The following is an 11,162-nucleotide window of genomic DNA, read 5'->3' on the forward strand; positions in this document are numbered from 1 at the left end:
GTTTTGTTGACTTTATGATTTTTCTAGTCTCTATTTTACTAATTTCTGCTGTAATCTTTATTATTTCCTTCAGCATGCCTTAGGTTTAAATTGTTGTCTTCCCCTAGCTAATTTTTGTATCTTCTTTTTATACTTAGAATTTATAAAAAACCACAAAACATCTCCGAGTGCAGAACTTTTTTTTTTTTTTCAATTAATCCTAAAAGCATAAATCAGGAGGCCCCTTTGACATAAAAATTTAAGTATTCAGGTCAAATTTTCTTTTCTTTGATTATTTCTTCCCCTCGGTCTACTTCATTATGTATTTTTGGAACTCCTTTTACATAAGTGTTGAATAATTTGATCTAGTTTCATATCTTGTCTTTTATGATTTTTGTCTTTTTTAAATAAATTTTAAAGGCGTTTCTTGATAAAGGCTTTTAATTTATCCATTTGATTATGCTATCCCATTTTTGAAACCATTCTTTTTATCTCCAAAATTCCTTTTGCTTCTCTAAGGATACCTTTTCATTGGACCCTGTGTGTGCTTCTGTCATTGCCTTGTCCCTCTAAATCTCGTGGCAGCAGCGGGGCTTCATGGTGTGCCCCTTGTTCTGAGTCTTTAGGGTGCTTCTTCTCTTTCACGTTGATGAAGTCCTTCCCGTGTCCAGAGAATTCCCTCAGAAATAGGTGAAGATAGCTCAATGCCAGTAGCTGAGAGTGAGCTTCATTAACGACTCCTCGTGTTGATGGGTTGTGAGAACAAAAGGAGAAGGAAATTCTACTTTGATCATTAGATTGTTTGTCTAACTGACCACAGTTGCAGAAAGTTGAGGTAAACATACCCCCTTGGTTTATGGCGTATTATTATATTCAGTCTGTGAAAAGCCTGCTTTCATAAAATAATTGAAAGTTCTTTCTCTTATTCATGCATGTATTGAGTTATTCTCCATGCCCCCTCGATAACTGCCCCCTGCAAGGGGCTACCTGGCAGGTACTGATCATACACAATAGTGTCCCCCCTCTCCCCTTACAGGCCGTGAATGAAGACTCCAAGGCATCGCTGTAGAACCCCCGGCTCCTTAGAGAGCAGGACTTGTCCCTTGCATTGTTTTGTACTCACTGGTTCTCTCTCCTACCCTTTCACTATAGCATCTGTACATTCCACAGATGCTATAGGGTTTAGGGAGGTTCGGGGTGGGAATCCTTCCATCACTTTTTTTGGCAAGACCTTCTCAAGGTCACAGGTTTTAGGAGGCCCTCCTTCTCCCACACTGAGCTCTCCACACAAGCCTTCTGAGGGATGCTACTTTTGTTTGTAGGCATGGCCTTGGAGCTTTCTCTTTGGTTTAAGCAAGGACACTTCGGTAAGATACTGGAAGAGAGAGAGAGTCAGATGCATAGCTTTGAATTGTTATCTGGTCTGAAAAAATCCTTTTCTTCAGTGTGTTTCTTTGCTATCTCATCAGAGGGAAAAATCTAAAATCGTAAAAACCAAAATCACACTACAATTGTCCTCTTTTCCAGGGGAATAAACCATTGATGGCTAATACTGCTCTTATTTTTCTGATAGGCATGAGCAACGTAGAAAACCGCAAACGTTTCTCTGTGAATAATGCGGGCCATGTGAAGTTATTCTGTTCATATTTTCTTCCGACTCTAAGCCACATGAAGGCAAAGAGCATGTTGGTTTTGCTCAACACTCTTCCCCCAGCATCTGGCATACTGTGGCTGACACACAGGAGGCATTCCATAAGTAGCTGTTGAGTGAATGAGCCAAACTTCAACAAAATGCTGGGTCGCCAAATGGGATCTACAAAAAAAAAAATGAAGGGCTCCATCTGGACCATGTTTTGATCTGAGAAAGAAGCACGCAGTCTGACTCCCGATCATTGCTTCCTAATGGCAGGGGGACAAAGGGGTCAAGGAATAACATCCCCCTGCTCTGGCGGGGTGCGAACAACAAACCAAGAACCTGAGCCAGCTGAGAGCAAACCTGAAGGTGAAACAGGAGCCAAAGGGGGTATAAAAATCACCGCTGGGATAAATGCTGTAAACTCGGGAGGCTTTTGGTGGTGGTGTGGGAAGAGACGGACCTGATCAGGAAGACTTCTCTGGTACCTGAGAAGAGTAATACCCATCACCCGATCACCGAGGTGGCGAAGGGAGGGGGAAATCCTCCTTCTCCCCCTCCTCTTCCGACTCTTCCATGTCCTCTTCCTAGAATTCTCAAGCATGCCAACGTTGGTGCCAAAGGAATCACGTATTAGTTAGAGTGCAGGCTGTCCCGTTGAAACAAAGACTTAACAACCTGGTGACTTCGGTAAAATAACAGGCTCTTCTTTTTTCTCTCACCACAGTCCAGAGCTGCGGGGCTGCCCTGCCCTCCCTGGCTGGTGGCTTCGCTTCTGCTTGCAGGGGCCACCACAGCCCAGCCAGCAGGAAGAGGAACGAGAGAAAGTGGAGGTCAACCTGCTTCCTTTCCAAAGATGTGACCCATCAGTGGCATGCACCCATTCCCCTTACACCCTCCTGGCCAGAGGACCACCCACCCGCAGGGGGGGGAGGGAAATGCAGCTGCCGGCAGGGGTGCGATGAACGGAAAACGGAGGACAATTGTCACTTTGTACTGCAGAGGACGAAATCACTGACCCCCGGACACAAACTCACTTCTCAACACCTCTAAATACTTGCCTAAAGTGTTGGCCAAAGTTCCCGTTTCAAGGGCTAGAGCAGGAAACCCAGCCAGCCCCAAACCATAGTGGATGATCTACCCCAGAGTTTTTCCAAACTCCAGACATTTTAGACCCACCCTTGCAATTGTTGGCATTATCTATCACCCAGGTCCTATATGAAAACATGCCACAGCCCTTCTACCAGAGGCACACATGCCTCCTGACCTTGTTATGGTCCATCCTGCATCCGTCCTGCAGGTTCTCTGGACTCACTCTTCACCACCTGTAGAATTAACACGGAGGGAGCCATAAAAACACACTGCTACCTGGGCTTCACCTTAGGCCAATTAGAATCTCTAGGTGAGGGTTCCAGACGTCAGGATTTTTTTTTTTTTTAAACTCCCAGGGGAATTCTAATGTGCAATGAGGGAAGTGATCCAGTGCCTGAAGATTACTACTAAATTCCCACAGAGGGCAGGAAAACTGCGTTCCTTTCTCCTTCTTAAAAGGAGAGTGCCTTGCTCAGCCCTGGCTTGGGTCAGAGTGGTTCATCTCAGAAAGCTAACAAAGCTAACATCACATTTATACTCAGGCTTGGTGGGGAACAGAGGCAAGAGGGACTTCTTTTTTTTAGTGGGTCAACCAGACAGAAGAGGATGTCTACTTTCCCAAGGCCGTTCAGCAAGTCAACAAGCTCCTAACTCTTGCGACACAGCTCCGGCCACACTGCCTTTTTGATGTGGCTCAAGGCTCGCTCACTGAGTTCCATGGCCTTCCTCATCCACTCACCTTGGATGAAGGTCAAGGAAATAATACTCACTCACCCAGTTAACACCAAGCACCAGACATTTGTCTGAATACATCTGTGACACTGAGGCACAAAAACATTTTCAAAAGTTTACCCGAAGTCACAAAGCTGGGAAGCGGTCAAGCTGGGAGTTGAACCTAGACAGTCATGACTCCAGGATCCATGATTTCAGAACTGCTCCCTTAGACCATCCCTGCTGCTGGAAGGAGGTGGCTCTTCCTCCTGATAGGACCACAGGTCAGAAAGAAGCCAGTACAAGGTTCTGACTGAGCAAACATTTGTGGAGCATCGAAGTGTGCAGGAAAAAGCACTAATCTCATGGAGGTTCCGAGGTGCCGGACCCTCTGCCCTGGCCTGCTCTCTGAGAACCCTCTGGAGGGGCTGCCTTCCTTCTGCTCCTCTGAGCCTGGGATGGCTCCGCAAAGACAGGGACAAGGGTCACCCAGCTCTAACTGTGGCCACTTCTGTTCTGGACAGCACACACCACACACAGGGCCCGAGCTACTACACAGAGACAGGCTTTCTGTGCTGAGCTCCTAGGCAGGCTATGGCTGCCAAAGCCCCATTCAGTCAACACACAGGCTGGGGAAAAGGCATTCAGGGAACAGGAGAGTGGTTGTTAAGTAGAAAGTGCCACGCATGTCGCCCCTTTGTCATCCCCTTTCGGCACTGTCACTCTGACAAGCTCTGCCTGACACAGGGGCATTAATTTTTCATGCCACCCTGCCGTAGACAAACAGATTTGTTTGGAGCGATGATAAATGAAATGCAAATGTGCCTGGGAGCCCGGTGCGGAGAGGCTGAGACCACAGGTCACATCATGCTCCCGCCTCATCCTCCCGTCCCCACGACACCTCCAGCCGCTGCTTTACATCTGCCACATCCCGTGGCTCCGCGGAGCAAAAGGTGACTGCTGTGCAGAGGGAATACGATATTCTCGGCGGGGAGCGGCCAAGTTGATTAAGAAAAATTCACTCCCTCAGTACCGTTTCTGATCTCGTGTTTATCTTCATTTAAACCATCCTGGGTAGATGTGTTTTAATTGCAAGCCACATCCATTCCTTTTTCCGGAAGCAGGCAGGGGCATAAATTATAAAATAAATAAATGATTAAGAAACATCTAATTATTGTTATTAGTTTTTTTACTTGAAGGTACTTCCAAGCTGCTTCTTATTAAAGTCATTCATCAAGGAGCCACCGTGCCCTTTCTGGAGGCGCTGCTCCCAGGACCGGTGCAGGACTCACTGTCTCTTGCAGCACGAGGTGCTTAATAAACACGGAGAATATTGATGGCCGTGAATTCCTCCCTCAGCCTAAACTCCGGCATGATGGATTGATGCTTCCTAAATATGGCGGAGAGTCCTCCGGCCATTCATCAGCCCTACCACATATACAGGTGTCAGCCCTAGCAGACGTCAGCCTCTAACTGCCTCCTTCAGAGCACACATACAGAGAAAAGCCTGCGTTTCCCACACGGGGACCTCATCAATTTTGCATGTGCTGCAGTCCCTTGACTTATTAAATATTTATAACAATGTCATTATTTACCAAACAAGCTACCAGGCTGTGCCGAAGGCCCCCAGAGCCAGAAGCCTGAGTGTATGGAGCAGGGACCGCCTCTCAGCGCCCCTTTGCCACTAGAGAGCCTTTGAAGGAGAGGCAATTGAGTCTAACAGACAGGTTTCTCTGCCTTCCTTCAAAAATGAACCTGTAAGGTCTCTCCAGGTTTTGGAGATGGAACAACCGGGCCAGAGGTGCATCATCCTTGACCAAAGTACAATGAAGCTTAAGGGTGTCACAGAGCTGGGAGGTCTCCCACCAGGGACCCGTGTTTGCCATTCTTCCATCCTTGCCAAGATGTCCTCACTGTTCCCCAATCCACTAAGTCACTCTCTTCTGATTCCACAAGCAAGAGCTCTAACGTTTCCACATTAATGGCCAATTATGTCTCTAGGCAAGAGACAAAGAACCTCATTCGCTCTGCAAAGATTTATTGAGATTTATAAAGATTTCATCGTAAGGCACTGCCTCAGGTGTTGGGCTGTCTCCCCAAACTCACTCCCCCAGTCCTCTTCTCTGACAGAGCCAACCACCCTTCTACCATCCAAAACACCATTGGGAAATGTCATACTTCCTTCGATTTTCTTGCAACTTGGTGATAAGGAGGTAACCAAAACCCTGGTCAACAAGAGGGAAGGATTTATTAGAGGAGGCTGGGGATGGTCTCTGGGAAATATTCTCTTACTGCTCGAGAGAACTTAGGCAGAGATAGATCCCACATCCTTCAACTGGACATTGTCAAGTTTATGCAACTGTGGCAGTTGCTACTGAAGGCTGACTCTAAGGACAAAGGCTACCATGCTGAGAATGGCAGAGAGAACCATGGTCCTCGTGACCCTGATGAGGCGCTCATCCAACCCCTGCATCTGCTCTGCTTCTGGGCTCCTTATGAAATCAGCTTATTAAAATGTCTTTCTCTTTTTGCAGTTAGACCACAGTAATAAAAATCGTCACAGATCCTAAAACTTGAGGAGCTGGCCAAAGTCTGAGGAGACATTTGCATGGTCTAATAGTACCTCTCCCAAGACATCTATTAAGTACAAAGTGAAAAATAGTAATTTTACAATGCACAAACTGAAAAACATCACCTTAACCAAGTGACCAAGATTCTGATGTCACCAGGAATAGGACATATTAATATCATGTACTCCCTATGCACCGAGAAGGGCATATTGCTTTTGTGATATTCTTGCCAAAAAATGCCAAAAAACCTCCATCTAATTGGGACAGTGCATAAGACAAACCCAAACAAGGGACATTCTACACAACTGGCCAGTACTCTTCAAAAACTGTCAAGATCAAAAAAGACTAAGTGCTGTCACTGCTTAGAGGAACTAAGGAGAAATGACAATTAAATGCAATGTGGGACCTGAGCCTGGACAGATACGGAAAAACTTGTGCAACCTGGATAAAAGCCTGTAGTTTAGTTAATGGTATTGTACTAATGTTAGTTTCTGGTTTTGAACATTGTACTACGGTTACACAATATGCTGACATTGGGGGAAGCTGGGTGAAGAGTATATGGGAATTCTCTGAACTATTCTTGTAACTTCTCTGAGTCTAAAATTACTTTTTAGTTTCAAAAAAAAAAAAAATTGAGCAAAGGAGGTTCTAAATTCTGTAACCAAAAAGCAGAAATTTCCTCACTTCCTGAATTTGCTGTAACAAAAATTACTCAGAGATTACAAAGAAAAGGGCTTTATATAATCTAGATTCTCCTTCTAGTAACTGCATGGCTGAATACAGTTCTATATGTTGATGATTTAATTCCCTTATTTACTATCACATAGGGAACTGGGAGTAATAATGTGAAAAAACACAAGACTTGTGGGGCGCCTGGGTGGCTCAGTGGGTTAAAGCCTCGGCCTTCGGCTTAGGTCATGATCCCAGGGTCCTGGGATGGAGGCCCGCATCGGGCTCTCTGCTCAGCAGGGAGCCTGCTTCCTCTTCTCTCTGTCTGCCTCTCTGCCTACTTGTGATCTCTGCCTGTCAAATAAATAAATAAAATCTTAAAAAAAAAAAACAAAACACAAGACTTGTAGTATTAGGCCTAATCCACATCCAAGATCTATCACTCATTACCTGTGTGATCTTGGGTAAGTTTTTTACTCTCTCTGAGTCTCCGTCTATACATGCATAAAATGGAAATAGGATCCTCTGGTCAAGGCACTAAGAGGCAGCTTCTGGGCCTGAAAGTTGAAGGAGGGTGATATAAAATAGGGCTGGAGGAGAGGGCAGATTTAGGACCTGGTTGTGGAAGTGGATCTAGACAGGGCTTGTGAATGGATCTGATGTGAGGACGGGGGCGGAGGGAAAGGCCAGAGTCAAGGATGGACCCCTGGTCTGCACGGAGCAGCTGGGCTGGACAGTGAAGCCGTTTACAGAGTCCTGGAATGGTCTGGGAGGATGGGGCGGAAGCAACATTTAAAGAGATAATGGCTAAAAACATTTCCAGGTCTGATTCATGAAGTACAGGATAAAAACACATTTAAAAGTGAAACTAATGAAAAACAAAGAAAAGCATCTTCAAAGCATTTAGGAAAAAAAAAAAGAAAGAAAGAAAGAAACCCAGCAGCACACCTTCAAAGGAACAACCATGAGATTAATAACTGACTTAGCAACAGAAATAATAATGGCAGAAGACCACAGAATGAAAAGGAAAGAAAATAACTTGCAACCTAGAATTCTATTCCCAGTGAAAATAACCTCCAAAATTAAAGGCAAAATAAAGACCTTTCCCATCAAACAGAAGCTAAGAGAGTGCATTAATAGCAAGGGCAGAAAAAAAAAAGATTAAAAGGAATTCTTCAGGCAGAAGGAAAAGGACTGTAGGCGACACACTGGAATGCGGGAGGGGAGAACAAGCGAGGGAGGGTGAGCGTACGGGTCCATCTAAGTGAACACTGGCTTTCGACACCCGTAGTCATGTTAGTTATGTGTGTTCTGTGTCTACACAAGTTAAATACACATGGAATTGGAATGCATAGCGACCAGTAACAAATGGTGGAAAGGGTAAAATGGACTCAAAGTGTTCTAAGACCCTGAAAGGGCAAAAATTACTAAGTTTTCTTAGACTCTTCTAAATCAGGAATGCATGCTGATATCATAAGGACAGCCACTAAAAAAAGAGTAAGAGGATGAAAATAAACGAGTAAGAGGATGAATAATAAACTGACAGAAGTGAAAAACTGGAATTTTTTAAATGTTGGACTGATCTAAACAAAAGGCAAGAAGGAAGAGAAAAAGAAACAGAAAACAGGTGGGACAAATTGAAAAGAATACTAAGATAGGAGATAAAATCAAAGACACTTGCAGTCAATGTAATATATTAAATGTAGACAAACCAACCCCCCAATTAAGCCTCCCTATGATCCTGTAGACACACTTTCAGCCACATTTTACAGGTGAAGAATTTGAGGTACAGAGAAGTGAAGTAATCTGCCAAAGGCTGTCCCGCTAAGAAGTCACCATATCAGAATTTGAACCAGCAGCCCGCCTCCGGGACCAGAGCATGTCACCCCTCCAGGAGCTCCCCTTGTCTCTGTCCACCCAACACTACTTTAGGCCAGCATTCCAGACTGCTCGCAGACTCCTGCAACAAGCTCCTTAACCCGGGCTCGCTGGTGCCACATTGTTGCCATGGTGACCATGCTAAGGCACAAAGTAGATCTCCTCTCCCCCCTAAATTAAAATGTCTTCCTGGATTCTCATTTACTTCAGGACAGACCTAAGTCGGGGGGGCCCTTCTAGATGAGGCCTCTGCGGCCTTCCTTGCCCCTCCAGCTACTGCTTCCTGCCCCACATTCCAGGAAAGCTGGATTCCTGGGGTTTCCAGAAAGTGCAAGCAGCACTTTCAGCCAGAAAGGTGCAAGCTCTGCTCCAATGGCCCCTCCTCTGTAAAGCTCCCATGAGGGTCAGCCCCAGCTCCATCGCTACCGTTAGGATTAGGAATGGCACCGTTCCCCAAGCACTTTTTCTGTGCCAGAGACTGCGCTGCGTGCTTTACGGGCATCCTTCGTATTTAACCTCCACAACTCCACGATGCAAGTCCTGCTCGTCTTCCTCTTCTAGACAGGAAGGGGACTCAGAATGGTTAAGTGGATTACTCAAGCAAATCCACTAATTCTGGTAGTCGATTTTTTACTAGGTACTGGGAGGCCTGGCACTCTCTGAGGCACTGGATTAAAAGCAGTGAACAGAACAGGGAGGCAAGCTACAGAAGTAAGCGTATGTGCTACACGTACATACAGACGTCCTGTTGCATCTGTATCGCATACAGGCTCCATGCTGCGTATGTATCGCTTATGGATGGCTGTAACATATAGATTACTGCATATAGACCAAAGGTTGCAAATGTATTGCATACATGCTATGTTGTATATAGACTGTGGTAGTTGACAAGTTACATAAAGAACTATAATAAAGTAGGGAGTGGGGGGTGGGCCATGAAACAGGTTGCAGTGTTTTAAAAGGGTGATCAGGGAGGGCCTTGCTGAGAAGGCAACATCTTAGGAAAGACATGAAGGCTGGGATGGCCATGTGGGTACCCCAGAGACAGGCCTCCTGAGCAAAATTCCAGGAAGTTGGCTGGAAGAGGGATGAGAACGCGGCGATGCCTTGAGGGAAGAGCAATGAGTAAATAGCATGGCGGGAAGCACTGAAACGTTAATTACCTATGAACCAACCTGACCCTGGCCAGATCATGAGCTCCTCAGGACGTGGTCATATCCCCAGCATTCAGGCATACAGGAAGCACTGTAAAACAAAGGAATCTGGACTTCGATCTTGAGTGCAACAGTAAAGGGGCTTTCTCCACTGCCACATTTCGTGGATTGGGAACCCTGAAGCCAGTGCCACCCGTGCTCAGCCACACTGCACCATACCCACACGTGCCTTCCGATGAGTCTGACACCGTCCGAGTCGCAGGAACTGGATCGCTATATGGTGAGCCTCTGTGAATTCTTCTGAAGCAAAGGAAGAGCGCAGGAGAGACTGCCAGTGGTGGGGCGGCCTGATTCTGACTATAACCCTGGTTTCATTCACATCCCCTTCCCACTTGAAGAAAAACCGAGCTATTATAAATACAAAGTACAACCAGATTAATGTCACAGCCCTGAATTCTTAAAGAAACGAGGTGCAAGGCCATCAGGCTATATGGCGTGATGCAAAAACCTATCACTCGAGGAGAGAGCCCTTGTCGTTTCTCTGTAGCCAATGTTGACAGGGGGTGAGAAACTTGGCTAAGACCAGACCAAATCAAGACTGAATTCCAGAGGGTTCTACATGAGGTAGACCCAACCCACCCAGAGAGGTGAAACCTACCAGATGACCTGCGTGGAAATGTCTGAGACTCAGGCCCGCAAAAAGGAAAACCAAAACCACCAACTGCAAAAACTTAGGAGCAGGCTTCAGAAAGGGAAAGGGGACCCTGAGGGTGGGGAACAGGCTGAAGTCCCATCCGATGGAGTCACAGTGGTCTAGAATCACTCCCTGGGCCCAGAGGAACATGTGTCCTGGACCAGGGGCTTTATCAAGCCTTTGCTTTCTCTAGGAAGACTGACGGAGGACAGAAAGGCGTACAGGGAGATACTGATCATTCAGATATTTTTAAAAATAATCTTCCAAATTCTACGGAGACAGACAAAATGATCTGTGAACATCTGCATAACTATTAAGTCTATGTACTTTATGACACGCAAATACTTTCAGGCATAATGAAGCCTCTTGAATGATCAGTGTACTACATGGTTAGTCTTTATGGAACCTAAAATAAAACTTCACTATTTAAAATTAGAGAGGTTTGGGGCGCCTGGGTGGCTCAGTGGGTAGGCCGCTGCCTTCGGCTCAGGTCATGATCTCAGGGTCCTGGGATTGAGTCCCGCATCGGGCTCTCTGCTCAGCAGGAGCCTGCTTCCTCCTCTCTCTCTCTGCCTGCCTCTCTGCCTACTTGTGATCTCTCTCTGTCAAATAAATAAATAAAATAAAAATAAATAAATAAATAAAATAAAATTAGAGAGGTTTGTTAAGTGCCATACCTTGGTTTCAAGGCATGTGGCTCATACCTGTCCTTGGTTAGGAGCCGTTTCCCTGTCCCAACCCTATAAACCACCAGGCAGTGCTTTAGAAAAAACAAGATCTGC

General features: G+C 45.8%; 1 protein-coding gene across 2 annotated transcripts in view; it reads right to left on the reverse strand.

Annotated features, from left to right (window-relative positions):
* The window catches only part of USP31 (ubiquitin specific peptidase 31), a 212,900-nt gene that overhangs the window by 107,389 nt on the left and 94,349 nt on the right, over positions 1 to 11,162 (reverse strand). The gene's annotated exons all lie outside the window — the stretch shown is intronic.

Source organism: Mustela lutreola, chromosome 17, assembly GCF_030435805.1.
Source record: "Mustela lutreola isolate mMusLut2 chromosome 17, mMusLut2.pri, whole genome shotgun sequence".
Classification (NCBI taxonomy): domain Eukaryota; kingdom Metazoa; phylum Chordata; class Mammalia; order Carnivora; family Mustelidae; genus Mustela; species Mustela lutreola.